We start from the raw sequence: 23,367 nt of genomic DNA, 5'->3' as shown, positions 1-23,367 counted from the left end.
AATGCATGATTCTTTGAAAGAAATAACGAGGTTGACAAGACACGAGGTATAATAATTAGAAAAATTAGGAGGATCCCCAAATATTCAAAATAAGAAAGGACAGAGGGAGAATGATGTGGAGCCAATTAAAAATCGTAAGATATGGCTTTCATACTATTAGGCAACCCCACTGAAAGGCTAAGTTAAATGGGCAATTTCTTAGGAAAATATAGTTTACCTCATTTGATGTCAGTAGTGATAGAAAGCTTACAGTGGTTGATTTCCATAGAGGAAGTAAAGAAAGTCTACCTGAAATGATCCCAGGAAGCTACGAGAACCAGGTCATCTCAGGGAGGGGTGTATCCACACCTTAGAGACAGGAAGAGCGGCTCCATGATCAAACCTTGTTTCAGAGCACAAGAAACAAAGGAAACTTCCTGTTATTTTTATCAAGCAAGTATAACACTGAAATCCACACCCGATAAGGACACAAAGTGGGCAGACACACACATGCAGGAGTGCATGCACACCCACGAAAACCACAGACTCCGAACTCTTAGGAAGAATGAAGTAAAAATCCTAAATAAAATGGTAAATGGGAGCCAACGCCACAGGAAGAAAGGGTCGCACTTCACATATGAGTTTCCTTGTTGGAAGTCGGGGGTAGGATCCCACGTCGGAGCAGGACAAGGCGGGAGCCTCCCCATGCGTGTAGACCCCCAGGGGCTTGAACGCAGGGAAGCCCAGTGCCGGGCAAGGAGAGAAGGAATGACCCAGCCATGATCGCTGGGTTCTGTCCCAAAGCCCAGCGGGTGTGTCCCCCGCAGCCGGGGATCCTGGGTTACACATGGGTGTACCTGCTCTCAGGAAGTTGAGATGACCCTCAAAACCCGCTGGTTCTAATTCCTGGGCTCCAATCAGGACGTCCCCACCTGCATGGAGGTTAGTGCCTCCCTGTCACCTGACTTGAACAGGTGGCGGGTCCAGCCCCCAGGCTCAAGCCAGCTGAATCTGCACTCATTAGACGACGGCTGTAGGTTGTTCTTACTGAGCTGCAGGCCTCTGACTAAGAAGAGCAACACGATTGACCATAGAAATTCGCTACCCTGGGATGGGAGGGGCTCAGACTTGCCTCCATCCTCCCGAGTTGGGAGCGATGGGGCAGGACTGGGGTACCAGGCGCGTGGTGGGGTCTCAGGGCTGTGGCAGGTGCTGGGGAGGTCCGCGGGTGCCCTCGCCCCTCCGGCTGTGGGTCTCTCAGCCGTCCTGACTTCTGCCTTCCCCTGCTCTGCCTTCCCTAGCGTGTCCTCGGCCGTCGCCACCTTACAGCTGTTAGAGAAAGATGAAAACCACAGGCCCAAAGTGACGTCACTTAGTCCACGTCCCCAAAAGGGCTTACACATATTCTAATTGCCATGCCAACCTCCCTCAGAAGTGTGGTCTTAACTGGTGGGAGTATTTCCATCAGCACCAGTGAGTCTGCCCCTGGGCCCTCTCCATCCCCCAAAGAAAATGAGGCCGTCTGCAGGAGGGGACCCCTGGCTTTCCCGCTAAGGGGAGCTGCCTTGCCTGGAGCAATCCTTTCCTGGGTTTGTAACTTTTCTGCCCACTCCCCTTCTGTAAAAACCTTCTGAGCTCCCTTCTACATGCTCGACGGATGTTCGCCTGATCCATGAATCATTTAACAAAGGCAGTTCGATCTTCAGAACGTACTGGGTTGAGTTTTGTTTTCAGACACGCTGACCCCTCTGTTCCTTGACTCCCCCTTACCCCCATGGAAACACAGTAGAGACCGGTGATGGCCAGGAGCACGGGGATGGGACCTACACATTCATTCCCCTGCTCTGTCCTCAGGTGGTCTTACCAGTGCGGGATCATCCAGGTGACAAAACCTTCCTGAGGGCCGAGTGCGGGGCCCCCTGTGATGCAGAGAAACCAGGGGGTACAGTCTTAGAGCTTGAAGGCAAAGCCCAGGACAATGTATGCCCACTTGCTGGATTCTAGTGTTTCCCGCAGTCTAGCCTTATTGTGATGCTAATTCCAGATAATTTGATAGTGAGCAGGACGATAGGTTGACAAGATACATCCTGACAGGAGAGAGGGAGGCCAGTGAACGCCCAGGGTCGGGGAAGGCGCCCGGCTCCCTAGACCCAAGTGCACTCTGCTGCTCCCCGCGGGGGCGACATTGGTGGCCAGAGTCTGACCCGGTCACAGGAAAGCTCGGTGGGCTCTCCCGCTTTGCTCTGGCTCGCCCCTTCTGGGTCGCGTCCCTGACCAGGCTCCGGGAAGCACCTCTCCAGGACCCCGGACCCCATGGCTCTCACCGGGCAGGGATCTCAGCTCTATCCAGCGCTGTTTGCCCAGAACCAGAGTCTACCCCGGGGAAGCCAACTCCATGTGTAGGGATGAGACCCTATATGTTCCAGCTAAAGAAGATGGTAAGGCTTTGTTTCAATAAAAAGTAGTTAACTAGGGAATGGAAGAGAGTAACTCTCAGGGATGACTTTGAACAAAGCAGCAAGAATAAAATCATCGAAGTAAAAATTGTCCAGAAATCTTGTTTTAAAAAAAAATTGTTGAAATGGCTTCAGTGAAACATCTACCTGACACCTTCAGAGATCTAAGGTCCTAACAAAATCCCTTGCCTGGTAATCTTTCCGCCTGAGGCTCCGGGAAGAGGCATTAGGACCACGAAGCCCTTCTGGGCTCAGCAGTGTCCCCCGGTGGCACAGGAAGCAGATGCGACATGAAGGACCCTCCCATGTTGCCTTAAGCGTAATAAAAACAGCTCACTTATTGAGGCTCTCATACTTGTTAGAGACTTTGCTGAAATTCCTTTTTCCCATTTTTATTACATCATATCTTCACGTGTGCTTTAAATATAATAGCATATCATAATTAATAATACATAAGGAAAAAGCATATTCCTTTATTTGGACAAATGTCTAAATTCATTAAGATTTTCAGCTTTAAATGAGGTCCTGAGCGGAAGGCAGTTGCCAAGTGTCTGGGAGAGAGTGGATACGCAACACGTGGCTGCTATGATTCATTTAGAAATGTTCTGGTTTTCTTGTTCCTTATCTGACTGCCTTTTCAATAGCAGGAGAGAAAGAAGAGAAATAGGACACCTGTTTCCTGTAATTTAGTTGACTAGTCAGGGCCCCCCTCCTTGTCACCCTGAGGTGGGGGTCCTGATGCACAGCTCTTTGGCGTGCGCTGTTCAGCTTATCCATGTTCTTTATACGCACTCGAGCGCATAGGCATCCAGCACCTCGACGTCCCCCAAAGCACATGCACAGTGATTGGCTGGCTGAGTCCTGGGTGGTCCCACCGCCAGCCCTGTGCATGGCGGGATCATGAGATTCTTCCTTGGACCAGCTGGCCTGCATTTGTGAAGGGGCCCGAGTGAAAGCCTTCCCAGTCCAAGATGGTGCCTCAACATGGACCCAGGAGTTCCAAGGAGAAGAGTGTGGCTGAGTGGGGGAGTCTGGCCATGCTGGGAAGCTGCGGGGGGTACAGAGCTTCCTGGGGGGCCTGAGCTGAGATCCGTAGGGAGGATGCGACTGTGCTCTCAGCTGCCCTTCCAGTTCTCAGGCAGGGGCTCCGCCTCCGGAGCCTGGCAGATGGCTGAATTTTGTCCACATGTCTGCCCTCTGACTCTGCCCAGAGTGGATTAAGGATCTGACCTCTTACCCTGCAAACTAGAAGGAGGCACAGGGATTGCCTCTCCGCTATGGGTGGTGTCACAGGTCAGAAGGAAGCCCCGGGGAAGTCAGGCTGGGCGCCCTGCAGCCCACAAGACAGCTGTCCATGAAAGTGTCGGGGTCCCGCTCCGGGTAGAGCCGGGGACGGTGGGACTAACTTGTCCACGTGGTTCCAGAAAGCCTACACTCCTCACCCTTCAGTGAATGGAGCCAGGGAAGGACTGGGTCATCTCTGCAGAGAGCCAGAACCCGGCCTTGCCAACGTCAGTCCTGCCTACCACCTACTCCCCACAAGACGACAGGTGGTTCCCCCACATCTTTCTAACTGAAGAAGGCAGTCAAAACAAAAGAGTTTGCTCCTTTATTACATACACATGTCTGGGTGTGCATGCGTGTGTGTGTTGTGATGGCACGTGCACGGTGTGCATGTGTGTGCGTGCATGCGTGTCTGCAGAGCCCAGAGCTATCGGGCGGCTCGGTCCAGGGGAACAGGCAGAGCTTGAGTCCGGGAGCTGAAAGACCTGAGTCTGAATCCGATCTCTGCCCCTCCGCCCCGTGAGCCCTGCTCTGGAGCACCAGTCTGTCCTGGGCCAGTGGTGGTGAGGACGCACGGGCACCTGGGTGCCCCAGTGGGCAGCCACCGCGGGGCTCCAGTCCATGCCAGGCACCCGCAGGTGGTACTTGCTGCAGTTTGCTTCCTAGCTTCTCAACCGTGATGCTCTGGGAAGTTTGCTTCTTTAACTTTGCATTTATATCTGTTCCTCTGTCTTATGAAAGTACCACACAGGTGCTTAGAAAGTACCACTAGGTGGCTTAGAACAACAGAAACGTGTCCCCTCTTGTAATTCTGGAGCCTAGAAATTTGAGGTCAAGGTGTAAGCAGGTGGGTTCACTTAGAGGCTGTTAGGAAGAATATTTTATGCCTCTCTCTTGGTGTCTGGGGGCTTTGTTGGTAATATCTGGTGTTCCTTGGTGTGTACAAGCATCACTCCAGCATTTCTGTCAGTCTATCATCTGTATATCTATCTATCATCGATCTATAATCGATCTATTCATCTATCATCTATTATCTATCTCTCTGTCATCTATCTATCGTCGATCTATCATCTATCTATCATCTATTATCTATCATCTATCTATTTATCTATCATCTATTACCTATCTATCATCTATCTATCTATCTATCTATCTATCATCTATCTATCTATCATCTATCTATCTATCATGTGTCATCTATCATCGTCTTTTCATCTGCCTATTTACCTATCATTTGAGAACACATTTTAAATTACACAAGCTATTCACTCACTAAGAAATCGCTTTTAAGAGGAGACTATAAAAAACATCTATTCTTGATCATATGATTGCAGTTATGAGGGGTATCAGTAATTGGTGTGGTCCAAATAATATGAAACAGAAAAACAATTTCAACATGTATATGAGGAGCAAGGTATATAGCGTTATAAGGAGTTTTAATTTGTATGAGCAGCAGAGGGCACTCCAGGCTTAACTTTGAAATGGATTTCTGCATTCTGTTTTTTGTTTTTAAATGAGTCTTGAATCAAGAACAAGTTCAAATCAATTAGAACTCTGTCTATGTGTATTAGGTGCATCTACAGTATCTTCCAAGAGACAAATAAAGAGCCTTCGCCTCCATTAACACATACACAAAATAAAGGCTCGGTACGTGTCAGTTATCTCCCGGGTCCTTTTTTTTGGAAATAATTCCATATTTGACAGCTCTCTCTAAGCAGAAGTTGCCTGAATTTTTAGCGAGTCAGAATGTCCCATTTATAGTAGATTGTGGCTGAACTTTTTGAAGCAGGTTTACTCCATTAGGAGAATGGACATTTTAAGGGATTGGCATTAATTCTAAGTAGTTGATTTAATTCACTTATGATTGCATTTGTAATGCTAATAAGAAAATGTCAAAAGAGATCATATGTTTGTTTTCATGTTGCCACTATGGCATGGACTCTCTGTGTTCTCAGTTAAGTGTTTGAGAATAAATGGTTAAAACAACTCCTTTAAATACTTCTTGTTTGTTTATACATAAGTTAACCACAGTTTCCTAAAGTACTCAAAATGAGAATATATTACCTCAGAGACAGCCTGTTTAGAAGTTTGTATCGTATCTGCAGTGTTCCTGACAAGGCTATTACTATCTAGAAGCATTACTTGGGACTGGATAAGGGGATTTTTTTTGCTAGTTATCCTCTCATTTAGGTCATCTACTGAATATGAATTGACCAGTTGACAGCTATCTAGAAAAAAGATAAACTTACCCAATACTGTTTTGAATAGATTCATGAATTTAAATTACTTGCCTCCTAGAAGTAGCTAAAATGGTGCAGGAGAGAACATCCTTCTAAACTTGGTAAATCATTCATAAATTGAATTTTATTTAAAATGGCTGATACCTTCCTATTCCTAAAACTCATTTCTCTCTCCAAACTACTGAGTAAAAATCATGGTGTATTTCTTAATTGTATTCAATGAGGGGGCAATGGAAGCTCTCTTTTAGGGAGCAAAGCTTCTAAAATCTTGGGTCTGCCATCTTGGCTACCACGGCACTCCCCAGTTCCTTTAGCATTGTTTGGATAGAAGCCTGGGTTTGCTCTTTCAGATTTAATAAAAAATAAATGCTCAGTGTGATCTTATAAAGAAGAAACGGTATCACTGATAGAAGGAGGGAAGTTGGCAGTGGCTCAGTGGTGATGAAAAACAGTGGTGGGACGCAGTCCTCTGTTCTGGACATCTAGTTCAGTCAACTACTTCACAGTATCGAGCTGCTAAGGGAGGACTGTGAAGTAGACATGAACTCACATGTGTTGTGTCTCCCTTTGGGGTCTTACCTTCTTCATCTTTCAACAAAACAAGCATGGCCAAGCCAGTCATTGTGCCCTTTGCCCATGGTCCCTGTTGTTGGAGAAGACCCGGACTGCCATGTTACACGCCGAGACCACACCTTCAGCCTTCGGATGACTGCAGTAGATATTGACCCAAGGACAACCTCCATGGGCCGGCCATGTCCAGTAAGGGGTCTGGAAAAGAAAGCAAGATGCACCGATCACTATCTATTTTGAGAAAGTGGCCAAGAAAATATTTAGAGAAGGCAGAGGATAAAAATACGTATCACATGCATCTTGAAAGAGCATTGGGTCAAGAGGAGTCATTACAAGGTCAGGTTGTCACAATGCTTGAGCAAGTAAAAAGTCCAAGTCTGTAAAACGGTCATGAAAATATACCAATCTCAAAGCATGGTTACTATGGAGGAATGGTTACGTGTAAAGTACGGCGGTGCCTGGCACACGGCGGTGTCTGTACATACATCTGGGGATCTCTGTAGCATCGTCAGCATTTCTGTTCCGGGCATTTCCTTCTCAGCCCACCTCTGAAGAAGATGGAGTCTTCGGAATCAGCTCCATGATGTTCATGTTAGAAACACATGGGTACAACTCAACTGTAGTTGACCCAGGGGGATGTCAGGATGTCAGCCTCGTTGTGGCTGCTTCTTCCCAGAATCCCAGCAGGAAGTGAGGAGAGACTCTTTTCTGCTCTAAGATTATTTAAAGTTTGGCTTAATTTTCTTTGTTATATTTTATTTAGGATTTTTACATTGATATTTGAAGTGAGGTTGTTTCGTTGGTTGTTATTATTGTGTGCATATGTGTATCCCTGACAAGTTTTTGTACCCTATTATGTTGGTTTCAGAAACAAACAAACAAGCAAAAAAACATCTTGTTTTCTCTCTGTAATAGGGTCCAGATTAACTGGAATCTAAAATTATATAATTTGTGAAGATCACACATCCCTCCAGCTCCTCTTCCTGCCACTTCGTGACTGTTCTCTTATGCCTTTTAGAGCTTCTGGTGATTCCTTGTATGAAATGTAAATCATAGTGCAGAAACACCACAGCTTGATTTTCATATCTATGTAACGGAAGCTGAAACTCCTTTGACTCTACTTGCATGTAATTTTCACTCCACTCATGGTTTTCAATGTTTCCTTTTTTCTTTGTTTTTCCAAATATTTGAAAGTTTGCCCAGTGTGTCTCTGCTCAGACATTGGCCAGGGTCATAAATATTCCCTGTGGCTCTTCTTTTCCTGTTTCTACTGTGACTTTCTATCCAGAAATGGTTTTCTGTTTCCCTTCTAATTCTCTTTAGTTATGCTTACTCAGTTTTCACTTTTTACAAATAACTTTGTATGAGAGAATATCCAGATATTTTCTAAGAATATTTTCTCCTAGGGAAAGAGAGTCAGACCTGACCTGGGCCAGTGTAAGTTTTAATTCAGTTGTGGTGACTCAGAATGATTTTCAGGAACTTGCTATCTTCCCTGGTCTGGGATCTCCACTTACTGCTCCATGTCACAAACTACTTGGTGAACTGGAGATAGACCTACAACTTAAGAGGAGGTGAGTTTTTAAGGGGTCACTTGGCATCATTCTCTCTTTTACCACCATTGGTCAAGCCAGTGGTCATGTTCACTTCTTTGTCTATCATTCTTCCTATTGGCTTTTTAAAAAATATGGCATATGTAGGTCACCTGGGTGGCTCTGTTGGTTGAAGGTCTCTCTTTGGCTCGGGTCATGGTCTCAGGGTCCTGGGATCAAGACCCATGTTGGGGTCCCCGCTTAGTGGGGAGTCTGCTTCTCCCTCTCGCTCTGCCTCCTCCCCCCTGCTGATGCTCTGTCTCACTTACGTTCTCTCTCTCTCAAATAAATAAATAAATAAATCTTTAAAATAAAATAAAATAAAAATATGGCATTTTTGTGTGTTTGCTTCTTCCTTACCCAGTTTTAGCTTCCAGTCAGAAGTGTGATATGGCATCAGTGTTGTTCCTGAAACCCATCTTTGTTGTCCCAAACAGATAGGATAAAACTTTCTGGGTCCAACTATTTGGATAACTCTTCATTCTGCTTGACATTGTTAGAGATTTGTGTCTATGGTTAGCACCTTTCTATTTTATTTTATTTTATTTTATTTTATTTTATTTTATTTTATTCTATTTGATTTTCATTCACCATTCAGGTAGATAGAGATACCTAACACTTCTGTCTTCATTCTGAAGCTCTGAACATTTCTATTCTCTGTGTGAGAAGACATGACTCTCTTAGACTGATGGGGGAAGATAGCCAGGTGTAGAGTTTTTTTAAAAAAAGAAAAGTTTTGAATTAACCTTTGGGAATAGGACTTGTCTAGGGAAATATACAAATGTCAACAGGTAGTGTGAAGTGCTGTATTTAAATTAGAGATCAAGAATTTTAGAGTTACCAATCTGACAGTTGTGTGATTCCTTTAGAAGTCGTGGTGTTGGCACAAAGAAAATAAGAACATTGAATAATCAAGAATTGGTATTTGATGGATAGGTACAATGGGATGGGAGCATGGCAAGATAGTTGCCTTTCTTCTTAGCTGAGTGATTAAACAAGAAACAGTCTTGTTTCCTGGAGGAGGGACAAACAGGGGCAGTGACATGGGAATATACTTTTATGTGAGAAGTGACACAGCTTCAGTGAGGTCCAACAACAGGTGTCATGGAAGAGAGAAGCTCCGAGGATGATGGGACAGGAAGTGTGGTCCATGAATGGATGTTTCAGAGCAGGGTTGAAGTGGTCGCAGAATTCTAAGCAATGAGAGGAAACTGCTGGGTGTGGCTTGACTCCCCAGGTTGGCTGGAAATGTGAGGAGTGGGGACAGTCCAGGTGAACTCTGATACCTCCCGGGGCAAGAGAAAACACTGAGGTGGGCAGGGAGGCTGGGAGCAGAAATGCCTCATGCAGTGACCGGCACCAGGTCTATGGTCATGGTGCATCAGCCAGAACCTGGCAGTCCATGGTGAACTGGGGATGTGGGCTGGGATACTCAGGGTGCACATTTGAGTCACATCAGCCTGAATTCACCTTACTTGTGACAGACCCGTGTTCTAGCTGAACAGGGTATGATAGAATTCATTGGTTTCCTGAACTGTATCCATGGATTGAAAATCCTGGGTTGGGATATGGGCATTTTCTCCTGTTTCTTCCTCCAACCAGTATGTCGGACTTTTGGTACTTCTTTGTATTATTGGGTTTTTAAGCCAGATACAGAAGGACTAAAATGGATTTTTCATAGAAAAAATTTCTTAGATCACAGGATTTAAACTCTTACTATTTCAAATTTTCCATCTTTCAAGTCTACTCATCAGACCTTCAGTGGGTGGTTATCACTCATGGAGGAACACATCATATTTGGAATGTGTCACTTACAAAGTCATTACTAGTGAGTATTGGCAATCATTTTAATTTGTAGTTTTATCTAACCCTTAGATCATATAGAATCCTGATTTATTCTTTTATTAGAGAGATTTAATTTTAAAAACATTCTAACTAGAACATTGCTCTATTATTATTATAATTATTTATCTACATTGATTTAAATTGCAAAAAGAGAAAAATACCAAAATCCAAGATACTGGTTCCAAGTATCAATAATCAAATTTCACAGTGTAAGTATTAGCATGAACATGGCTGTGTTCTCCATATAAAATTGCTCCACGAGCAGTAATCTGGGCATAGAGTCCCTTGAACCAGAGGACCCTGGTTTTCACAGCATGTGTGTGAAGGTTTCTTGCCTTCTTATTCTTCTATCAGTGAGAGTCCTGAAACTTAGTTTGAGCTGAGAACTAGGGAAGGAGGATTTGCTTTTAACCCCAGATTCTATGGGATATGGAGCATGTTTTGTGTAAAGTGTTTTCCGCATCCCCCCCCCCCCCCGGCCCGTATGTAACACCCACAGTTTTGTTTCACGTGCTCAGATAGAATACAAGCTGCAGGTATGCTTCCTTCATGGCAAGTGTTTAGCTATTTATAAAATCATGCTGATTACTCTACCTATCCTCATTCAGGTGGTTCACATGGCCGAACTGCCTACCACCCAAACCTGTTTTTGAAGTTGATGAATCATGTGGTCATAGAACTTGTCAAATCAGTTTATGAAGTCACCCAGTGTAATGAGATGTGACCCACTGGAGTATATCAATTATTAGAAAGGTTTATTGTGGCAGACACTGGTAGACTGTGTGGTTTTCCCATTAGACATCTCTAATTAGTACTGAGAGGGTAAGGCTTCATATCTACACGGACAGATTCGAGCCAGAGTAATGACAAAATAGGAAAAAGAATTAAAATAAAACCCACAACCAGATAAAAATGAAATATAATGATATACTTAATATCACACACTATTTTCCATCTCTTTCTGATGGTCAGGATGTGGACAGCCACTCTGATAGGCCGTCTTCGTCTGTACGCAGCGGGGCAGATGACCCCACATGGGGCAGAGAAGCCCATCTTCCTCCATACGCCACACCGCATCCTGCAATGTGCTGCATCTTGTTTTGAGATACCCCAAACCCTTCCAGGAGATGAATTTTTAGCAGGTAAACTGCAGACAGAAATGGAGATGCAAATGTTTACACAAACTGAGTAAAAGCGCCCCAAGGGTCAGGAGATCGTTGATCTTTTCTGGCTTGGGTGTCTCTGAATCCATAAAGAATATTTAACTAGACAACAAGCTAGTTCCCTGGGTCCTCTAAGCTGCCTTTATTCTTTGTAAGCCCGGAGCCTCTTCAGTCAATGACAGAAACTCTCAGCATAACCTGAGTGTTTCTAGAAAATCTGTGGTTCATAACTGATGATGAGATGGAAGACGTTATAAAAACTAGGGGAAAAAAGACTGAAGCTGTTTTTGAGGATGACCCAGGGAAACCCCCCTCAAAGACTGTGACATTCCTTTATCCCCCTCCCCAGCCCAAAGTAGTCTCCCCCAACAGTATGGAGGTTCCTCAAAAAGTTGAAAATAGAGCTACCATATGATCCAGCAATTGCACTACTGGGTATTTACCCCAAAGATACAAAAATAGGGACCCGAAAGACTACGTGCACCCCGATGTTTATAGCAGCAATGTCCACAATAGCCAAACTGTGGAAAGAGCCAAGATGTCCATCGACAGATGAATGGATAAAGAAGATGTGGTATATATATATAAATGGAATATTATGCAGCCATCAAAAGGAATGAGATCTTGCCATTTGCAACGACGTGGATGGAACTGGAGGGTATTATGCTGAGCGAAATAAGTCAAACAGAGAAAGACATGTATCATATGACCTCACTGATATGAGGAATTCTTAATCTCAGGAAACAAACTGAGGGTTGCTGGAGTGGGGGGTGGGGGGGGAGGGATGGGGTGACTGGGTGATGGACACTGGGGAGGGTATGTGTTCTGGTAAGCGCTGTGAATTGTGCAAGACTGTTGAATCTCAGATCTGTACCTCTGAAACAAATAATGCAATATATGTTAAGAAAAAAGAAGAAGAAGAAGAATGTAGCAGGAGGGGAAGAATGAAGGGGGGTAAATCGGAGGGGGAGAAGAACCATGAGAGACGATGGACTCTGAAAAACAAACTGAGGGTTCTAGAGGGGAGGGGGTTGGGAGGATGGGTTAGCCTGGTGATGGGTATTGAGGAGGGCATGTTCTGCATGGAGCACTGGGTGTTATGCACAAACAATGAATCATGGAACACTATATCTAAAACTAATGATGTAATGTATGGGGATTAACATAACAATAAAAAAAATTAAAAAAATAAATAAAAAAATTAAAAAAAAAAGAATACATTAAAAAAAAAAAACAAAAAAAAAAACAAAGTAGCCTCCCCCCTCCACTATTGTATCACCTCAGTGCCTGGAATACCCTCCAAGTGGAGAGAGCTTTGGTTATTTCGAAGGCTTCCATCATGGACAGTAATGAGGCAGAGTGAGTGGCAGATGTTTGTGTCCAAAAAGTAGAGACTGGATATTGGTTTCAACTCCTTTTGGCTTGAGTGACTTGGGTCAAAGCATTTATCTGGGTCTTATTTTCTTCCTTTGTAAAATGAACATTATGAAAAATAAACAAAATAACATGCTTAGAAATGAACCTAAAAACGTGTAAAGTGTTAGATGCTGGAAATTAGGAAACACTGATGAATAAAGCTAAAACCTAAATAAATGCAAAGACATACAGTTTTCATGAATTGGAAGAGTCAGCTTCTTCCAGATGTCAGTTCCCCTAAATTTCCTTGTGGGTTCAATGCAATTCTTATCAAGCCAAGCAAGGATTTTTTTTTAACAGATCAATAAGCTTATTCTAAAATTTATACAGAAAGCAAAAGATATAAAATAGCTAGGAAAATTTTGAAAAAACTGAGGTGGGAAGAACCAGGCCCCCATTGTTAGGTGTTGTTCTGTCGCTATAGTAATCAAGACTGGAGGGTGCACAGAGCAATGGATCAGAATAGAAAACCCAGGAACAACTCATGCAATCATGCCCAGCTGATTTTTACAGGGGTGAAAAAAGCAAGTGCATGGAAGAAGGACAGTCTCCTCAACAGATGTTACTGAAGCAATTGGATGTAGACAAAAAATAAATTGATGAAATGAAATAATAAAATAAAAAAGGACTTTGACTTAAACTTCACACCCTATACAACATAATTCAAAATGTATGATGGATTTACATGGAAAGTGTAAAACCGTACAACTTTTAGAAGAAAATAGAAGAGAATCTTTGGGACCCAAGATTAGGTAAATAATTCTTAGCCATGAAACTAATGGCATGATCCATAAAAGAAATATGAGCATGGAGGACATTAGGAGATGGAAGGGAAAAATGAAGGGGGGGAAATCGGAGGGAGAGATGAACCATGAGAGAGTATGGACTCTGAGAAACAAACTGAGAGTTTTAGAGGGGAGGGGGTGGGGGGATGGGTTAGCCCGGTGATGGGTGTTAAGGAGGGCACGTACTGCATGGAGCACTGGGTGTTATACGAAAACAATGAATCGTGGATCACCACATCAAAAACCAATGATGTATTGTATGGTGACTAACATAACATAATAAAATAAAATTTAAAAAAAAGAAATACATGATGCATTGGACTTCATCAAAACTTAAAAAAAAAAAAAAAAAAAAACAAAACTTTGCTATCCAAATGACCCTAATAATGAGGGGGTGAAATGGAAGTTACAGGCTTGGAGAAAATGCTTGCAAACCACACATCTGACTAAGAACTTGTATTTAGAATATATTAAGAAATTGCAAAACTCAGCCCTATAAAACAGTAATAATAAACAAGTTAGAAATTTGGCAACAGATACGAACAGCCATTTCACTAATGAGGAGCTATGGATGGCAAATCTGTGCATGAAGAGATGCTCAACATCATTAGCCCTTAAGGAAATGCAAATTCAAATCCCAGTGAGCCACCACCACGCGCGAACCTGAATGGCTGAATTGTCCAGTGCTGGTGAGAATGCAGAGACTATGGGTTACTCAGGGATGGAAAACTGCAGAGCCACGCTGGAAAAGAGCCTGGAGAACTTTTTCAAATCTAAATATAGCACTTATGCTCTTGGGTGGTTGTCCTGGAGAAATGAAAATGAACGTTCACAGAGAAATGTGTTCAAGAGTGTTCACAGCAGCTTTATTCATAACAGCCCCAAACTGGAAAACACCCAGGTGTCTTTCAATTAGTGAATGGTTCAACAAAATGTGTACACCCTGGGATTCCACTCAGAAATAAAGTCACAAACCACTGATACACATAACAACCTGTATGGACGTCCAGGGGGTTACGCTGAGTGACAAAGTCAAACTCAACAGATTACATACTGCATAGTTCTGATTATAGAACCTTGTTGAGATGATAAAACTCTGCAGATGGGGAACACAATTTTTACCAGGGAACAAGGATGGAACCATCAAGGGGTAGCTTTGAAGGGATGAAACAGTTCTGGGTACTGACAGTGGTGGTTGCTACACATGGAGTCAATTTGCATAAAACCACATGAACACACACACACACATGAGTGCATGTAAAAACTGGTCTGCAGTCTAGATAACTATATTGTACCAATGTCGATTTCCTGGTTCTGATATTATATTACATCTATATAAGATGCCACCATTAGTGGAAAAAGAGTGAAGGGTTCAATGGAATCCATGTACTATTTTTGAAACTTCCTGTGAGCCTATGGTTTATTTTGAGATAAGACATTAAAGAAACAAAGACAGTAAAGAGCATTAAGAAGCAGTGTTAGAATTTCCTATTATAATACATTAGAATAAAAATATCTGCTTCAGCTTTTTTTTCATGAAGTCATTGGATGCGTAATGGGGAAAGCACAAAGCAAACATGAGAACTCAGTCTTCTACTAAGGAAGGAAATATCTGGAATCCCGTAATGTAAGGGCACGTGGTCTGCCAATTGCACTAAAATTGGTCGAGCATGAGAAGGGCCCTGAAGAGGTGCCTTGTGATAGTGGCCTCAGTCACATCTGTGCACAAGCATGTGTCTAAAGTAGGAGGCTTGTTCTGAGGAGCAAATCCAGGGTCTGCTTGTTTGGAACAACTCAGGGCAGAGCAGGGCCTTAGCATGGGCAGCAACCATGCAGTGGCTAATCTTCACCACTTGAAGAGAGGAAAGAGGCTAACCCACTGAGAGCCCATCGGGTGATGCTCAGAACATAACATGGAATAGGGGATGTTCTCTCGCATCTGCAGACCTGCTCTTATGTGGACATTCAACTTGTCAACAGTTGGCCTATCAAGACATCACTTCATTCCAAGATAAATAACAAGGAAAAGAAGAAAATAGTTTTTCTAAATACTGTGAACAGAGAAAGGGAAAATAGACACACACACAATAACAAATGATGTGGAAGAGAATTATTTTTTTGCCAAAAGATGTAAAAATATTATTTATGATTTCCCCAAGAAACAAAAGGTCTTAAAAATATCTGGTTTCTGTCAAATAAATTTTCAAATCCATGATGCAAGAGCTCAAGAAAGTAATGATGAAGGAAGGTATAGACTGAGTACTTGAGGTAAAGGAACAAAATGCAAGCAGTAAGTGAGACAACCCCAAAAAAGGAAGCATGCCTAGGAGACATCTCGAGGAAGATGGAAGCTGATGGACTTAAGTCATGGAAACGGGCCTTGAGAAAAGCATACAAAAAATGGAGTGAAGATTTTTAAAAGGCTAGAGAGAAAATGATGCACAGAAAAGACAAAGAAAATTCATCGTGTGTGTTAACTGGTATTCTAGATGAAGAGAATCAGAAGGGAAACAAAAAGAAACTTCCAACGTACAATTTAGAATCACTGTCCTAAAATAAAGTATGTGCTCATGGATTGAAGAGTGGTACGACCTTGACTGTTCAGAACTAAGAAAGTACCTAGGGAAGATGGTAGACTAGATAATCAAAAGAACCAAATTACCTGTGTCACCTCTAGGGGGAGGTCAGTCTGATTTCATGCTTCTTCACCATAGTTTTCTGTTGAAGAAGACAGTGTAATGGTACCAAGTAATTCCTCAGGAAAAAACAATGTGTTTCAAGAGTAATACATGTGGCTAAATGGTTACTCAAATACATGGAGGACAAATACATGGTATAACATTTGAGAACTCAGGGTATAGTTTGCAAGGATCCTTTTAAATCAAAGACATATTAGAAAGCTAATTTCCACCAGCCAATAAATAAATGGAAAATTTGAAGCAAAAAGGTAAATTTACTTAAACATAGAACATAGGGAAGAATACAACAGAAATTATAAATACAGAACACAAAGATTATTATTAAATATGACAATAGAGAAATATGAGTATACATAATAAAAGTCAAGAAATGTAGTATGGGTATTCTCTTAGTGATAATTAAAGGTTCTAGTTATTTAATGTTTGAATGGTATCAATTATTGTATTAATTACAATACAATAATAATTAAATTAAATAAATAATTAAATCCAATAATTGTATTGGATTAATTGTAAATAAAATTAATGTCAATATTTCCAAAGGGTGCTTCTAAACTTAGCAAAAAATGTAGATATGATTTAATAATATATGCATTTTCATTTTTTAAAGTAAATATTCCCTAAAAATATTGTGTATATTCTTTCTCCCAGACACTAAGTGTATGAAAGAAGTTGATACTAACTTATGTGATTGTCATTGAAGGACCTTGTGGGAACCTTTAAAAAGACTTGGAACTTAGGATACTTTCTACTTCACATTTTACTGCCCTCCCCTACCACCACCCTGAAAAGCCTTAGCTTTGCTTTTATCTTTATGACTAATTCACATCTATTGGTGGCATATATCTTGTTATCTGGAATGGAATTTGGGCTTAGCAGAGAATGCTGGCATGAATCACAGAATCTCCCACTGACGTATGAGAGGAGCAAGCGTGGCCTCTATGCTATCTATTTGCCCAGATAAGGCAAGTCAAATACTCAGATAGTTATAAGGAGGATGCCAGAGTCATTTGGCTAAGTAAAGGAGAACGTATGCTAGAGCTCCAGCCCTTAACTCCAAGACTAAGGCTACTCCCACGTTTTGATATTGTAGAATATCTTATTTTCTATTGGTGTATTTCAGTGTCATTATATGTTGACTTTGCAAAACTCATCACCACCACCACTATCATCATCACTATCATCATTGTCCCCTCCACCATCATCACCACCATTACCACGACCATCATCACCACCTCCATCACCACCATCACCATCATCACCCCCACCATCACCACCACCAACATTACCATCACCCCCACCGTCACCCCCACCACCCCCAGCACCCCCACCATCACCCCCATCATCCCCACCCCCACCATCTCCATCACCACCATGTCACTACCCTGCCATAGTCATCACCTCATCATCTGTCAGCACGTCTCAAACTCATGTCATCCAATGGCTTTTCTCCATTAAAAAAATACCACTTTAACATCTCCGGCCTCTCTCACCAAAAATGTATAATCCCCCCCCAAATTTCTCTGTAAAAATATTCCCTCAGGAAGATAAGAAACGGAATGGCAAGGAAGAAAATCAGCCGAGGTGTGTATCCTGTTGCCGTGGTCTCATCCACAAGGAAGGCGCTCTGGCAAATAGAGTTAATCCTAGAAATGGAGAAAGCGAGACACACAAAATATTACTTCATTATTTGTCTGTTGACACAAAGTTAGGGGGTAAAAGAACCCCTGCACTTGAAACTGAACTACTATCTTTAAAATTCTGGTGATTCCGGTGATTTCTCACATTTAAAAATCATGTTTTATTTTGTTCTCATTTTTGCTCATAAGCCCTACTGGCTGTCTTACAAAAAAAGTCACTTTGCTTTGCTTTATTTGTTCATAGCTGACATGATAGCGTCTATGTAATGTATCCTTGCCTGTATTTCCAGTGAAGACAAGGCCCTGACGATAAGGGGTTTACTTTACCCATCCTGGCCTTACAAAGGTGCGTGTTGGACACACGGTCCAATCTCTACTTCTGCTATTGCGTTCCGTCCTCCACCGTTTGCCATTAAACAACAGCAACAACTTGTACCTAAAAAACTGCTCTCACCTCCAAGCCTCCCCGTTGGGTAGAGCCCAAGCAAAAAGAGGCAGACCTCCCAACCCAAGACACAAAATGATGAACAGCTGATGGTCTCGAAAGGCGTCTGAAGTGTATTTATCAACCAACGATGCTTTCTGAAGTCACTTCTAGTTCCACATCGATGCCATATGAAACAGCTCCAGAAACAAAATAACACAGCTAATGTGGAATTGTATCTGAAATAATTCATGGGAGAACATTTTTATTCAGTGCTTGGACACATTATCCATTGTTCCACAAGACCTACTGGTAGGACATAAAACATGAGTTTCTTGGTCATCAGTGTGACCTTTCTCCATACTCTGTTCTTTCCTAGTTAGTGAGAAAATTTCCCAGAGAGATTGGAAGCCTCCCATTTATAATTTTCACAGAAATGTTGAATATGAAAACATGCAGAACAGACTATTTGAGGAAAAACAATAAACAAAACTATTCATTCTATCCTTCACATCTTCACCATAAATGTTTAGTAACAAAACAAGAAACTTTAAACATTGACTGAACAAACTTTAGCACAATTCATTATATATGCAACCTAAAACAACAACTGTCTCAAACCCAAAATTTTGTCGCAGGATCTCTCTGGAGGTAGCATTCATTCCAGTAAGAGGGGAAGCCTTGCAAGAGACCTGGTGGTGAACATTCAGAAGAAGATTGATTGATTTTAATCTTTAATGGTATATAAAGATTTGAAGTTTTACATTCAAAGGAAAAAGTCCACGGGACTATAGGTATCTAATGTGGTCAATTTTATATTCAACCTTCTTAAAAATCTTTTATTTTCAAGGATGTTCAAAAATGTTCCTCAAGCAACTCAAGCATCCTGTAATGATGTTGGGGAAACTATAGGCACTTAAAACAGCTACGTGAGTTTTTGATGTAGAGGCTACGAGATAATTCCACATTCCCTTTAATAAATCCACCAGATTTAAAACTTGTATTTTGTCTTGAGGTTTTATGTTTTAATCTGCCTCAAGTCCCAGATGAGGTGCTTTAAGTATTATCCTGTGAATAAAAATCAAACAAATAGTGACATTCTTTGCTCAGAAAGGGACCGGCTTGGAATGACGGGCTGGCTCCAGCCTCCAGGAAGAGAGTTGGGGCTGAGCACCGGTGTGCACTTTTGGGAAGGACTGCCTGCTACCATGTTCAGTAACAGGTTTCCATGCCTTTAAAATCAGGAACAAATCATGATAAAGGAGAACACGAAGACAAGGCTTAGGTCACAATGACGATTTCATGGAGAGGATGATAAACTCAAAGTCATGTCAGAAGACCCCCATTTATCAGGTATTATGTCATTTAAATTAAAGTTATAGGTAATTCATTAGGTGTCTTCTGAGTCCCCTAGTAGACTGTCATAGTAAACCCACACAAGACTTCTGCAATAAGGTCATTAAAAAGATGCATGGACCCCTGAATTCTCTGCTAACTTTCCCGTTGAAGCCCAGTGACTTACAACTTTCATTCTTGCGGGTAGCGGGGATGTTTGTCAGCTATTATGAGTGGACTTCCAGAGGTACTCAATTTACAGTATCTAGAGTGGAGTGGAAATGAATGAACATCTGTATGTTCGCTCAGATACTATGTCAGGGGATATGAAATTAGCTGTCATAACAAGTCCATAAAGCCTTAACACACTATTTGTCTTGCTCAGTTTATAAAGTACATAAACTACGGTAAGCTGGTCTAAGCTGGCTCTCTCTGGAGGACAGCTTGATCTAGAGGTAATGAGAATCTCCTATGGATTTGACCCTGCTGAGAATTTTTCTTCTCTTAGGTGCTCTCCTTTTATTTGCATGCTTAACTGCAGATATCAGCCCATCAGGCAGTTTTTCTCTTGGTTCTTTTATCTTCTACTAAAATTTCACTAAAAAATCAAAGGTTTAGAAGCATCCCTCTTTTTCTTTACAACTTAAACCTGGTAATAATAATTTGTAGTCCAGATTCAGGAATGTTTTAGTGAGAAAACGTAAGGACAAGTAAAACCTGGTTCTTCAAACTAGTTTGTAAAGAAAGAAAGGCTGACAGATCAATAATTAAAAAGGTCACTTCTTCGATGGGACTTTAGAATTCACATAACACTTGAAAAGTGCCCCAATCTTTTTCAAGTGGTATGCCACCCATGCTTTACCTAATATTAGAATATCTCCCTGTTGATTTCTGTTGATTCCAGAATTTCCAGACAGACCTCATGGTTAAGGGTTTTTAACTGTCAGGATTAAAAATCTAAAACTTTGGGTTTAATATGGAGAGCTTTAGATCAGAGGCTTCAAAGTAAGATGTGAATATCCCTGGAACCAAACAATCCACTAGGATGCTAGAAGAAATTATTAGAACTTCTATTTACATTTATTTTAATCAGAAAGATGTATACGATTTAAGCTTTACTGATATTTATTAGATGGGCTGACACATGAATCTGTACTTTTAGTTCTGAATTTCTGGCGTGGGACCGAGTGCAGCTCAGGTGTGCCCACATAGGAGTGAAACTGGTTTGCAATAGTCCTACGAAAATTGAAATTAAAGATATTCCTGATAAAGTATTCATGGGAAAGCCACACACACAAAAATGTCCTTTGTCAACCACATTACTACCAAATGATGACCTAATTATGACTGTCAGGAAGGTGACCCAAAAAAGGACATGAAATTATCCAATAGATTATTGGAAATATGGCTATTATAGCCAGGATTTTTAACAATACATCTTACCCTCTATAAATAGTACGCCATGAGAAGTAAGCTATGGACCACTGGAAACCATGCCAATTAGCAAGATAATTCAAAATTAAGAATCTAGAACATGATGACACACTTCTCCCAATATTCAGCCATGTTTATAGGCATGTATTACTTCACCAAGCACTCGACAAAAGTTTATTAACCTGGAGGGTGTAGGTTGTGTGCACAGGGGGAAAAGGATAAACAGGCTAAGTTACCATATCATTGTCTTTGCAGCCACAGTGAATTATAAACTGTGGGATAATTTCTCTCGTATTGGAGGAGAATGTAGGTAACTTAAATATGTTTTAGATTGCCATATTTAATGTTTCAATGATGAAATACTTAAAAACTTTTTTTAGGTGTGTCTGCCTCAAAAAACTCAAAGCCTGATACTCAATAGCAACGATGTTCTTTCACTCAAACATGACATTGAGTAAAAATCACACAAATGCAATCATTGATGAAATGGCTATCTTGCCTGGAGTTAGGGAAAAAAAAAAAAAAAGAAATAACAAGGAAAGAGGAGAAAAGTTAATTTTCCAGGTCAATATTATCATAACACCAAACACAGGATTCACCTGCTGGGTCGTTTGTAAGCCAGCTCAGACCAGCAAAGAAATTGAAACCAGAAGAGCCCCAAATGCAATTGGGTGTAGTCAAATGTACCGTGGACGCTTTATAAAATTCTCAGTGAGAGGAAAAGTCAGAGTGAAAACCTTCTCTGGCACAGAGGAATTGCGTTGTTTAAAAAATGCAGGTTTCTGAACAGAGGTGTTAAATTCATAGGTGAGTGATAGAGTGTTCTTCTACGGAAAGACAACTGTTAAACTTTGCTAATCGCTTCTGAATGAGAGGACCCTGCTGATGTGGATGCTATGCAGATATTTTTAAATATGTTCAATGCCACCTTTTAAAGTGCAATTTTAGTGAGCAAGGCTGTGGCTAATTTAGGAAGTGTTTTCCAATGAAAGTATAAAAATACTGAAACAATTGCTATTATGTTAGTCTTCATTACTGTGTAATTTTGTTGCAATAAATAATATAAATGTGTCACCTTTTAAAATTCATACACCAAACAATTCACTTTGAAAAAAAAATCAAATCTGTTTGAAAATCTGTTTGAAAATGACCTTGGGGCATTTGGAACCTTCTGGTGATATCTAATTTTATAAGGATTTTCTATTTATTTGTACTAATAATGAGGTAGGAAAATAAGAAAAATTACTTGCCAAATTCAGCAAACCCCAGCATAAATAGTAAGTGGGATTGAACAAATTTTTTTTTTTTGTTTGCTTTCAGCAAATGTAGCCCTTAGTAGGCCTTTTTCATATAAACCTACTCAGCTCTAAAAGCAACATTTACAACTACAAGGAGACATTGCAATCAAAGATCCAAAGTGATCCTGGAAACCAACTTTCAAGTTATTCCATAGCAAGATGTCATGTCAAGATTTAAAAAAAAAACAAACTAATTCAGTGATATTGTTCGTCTGAAAATGCGACCAGCATACAGTGTGTAGTAGTGAGAACAAAATTATTTCTGTTGCTGACAGAAAAAAATGAAAATATGTCACTTGTTTCATTTTTATGAAATGCATGTAATGCAAATGGTTTTACAATACTACATATCTATGTCAGAGACCATTTTTATGTATAAGAAAGATCTAGATCATCAATGTGAATTTTATTAATTCCTCTAGCTAAGAATCTGATTAGGTCTATCTTCTTGTAATTTCAATGTATAGAAAGCCTGTCTGTACAGAGTACATTTGTACTGATGCTTAAGTTTCATATTTTTCTTCTTAGCCAAAATAATCATTAGACAGAGATAATTGGTTTAATTGATTCAGTGTTTGAACTTTCATTTTGTGATTCTAAATAATATGCGCCATCGAATAATGCTTTTACTTCTTACAGAGCTTGGAACGTTTACTCATGTTCTCTTTGTTGTTGAGAAATCTCTCTCTCTCTTTCTCTTCTTCCTCCACCTTCCCTCATTATTACACCACAGTTGTGTTTCTAGGAAATATCATTTTATCCAAAACTGATCATAAAAACAATGATTTCAATGTAAAAGCAGGCAGTTATAGGACGCTCTAAAACAATTGTGTTTCAGTGCTTTGTATCTAACAGATTATTATTTTTGTAGGATATGGGTGCTAGTTCTTCATCATCCTCTTAGGACCTTGATTTTCTCTGCTGGAAATTGAACCTAGTTGAAAGTAAGGGAAAAAATACATGTAAAGCACCTAGCGCAGTGCCTGGTGCAGAGTGCACACGCGATACACACTAGATTGTATTACTTTTATCAGTTTAAATGATATGAAAAATAGTCTTCTGTGTAATGTGAAATTAAACTTTCTGATTAATTAAGAAGTGTGTGTGTGCACAAACACTTGTGCATACATGTATGGACATTGTGTGTGTGCACATTTATGCATGCATGGACATTGTGTGTGTACGCGTGTGTGCGTGTGTGTGCATG

Source organism: Phoca vitulina, unplaced genomic scaffold (genome assembly GCF_004348235.1).
Source record: "Phoca vitulina isolate PV1807 unplaced genomic scaffold, GSC_HSeal_1.0 scaffold17, whole genome shotgun sequence".
In the NCBI taxonomy this organism is placed as follows: Eukaryota; Metazoa; Chordata; class Mammalia; order Carnivora; family Phocidae; genus Phoca; species Phoca vitulina.
This window is presented reverse-complemented; position numbering follows the sequence as displayed.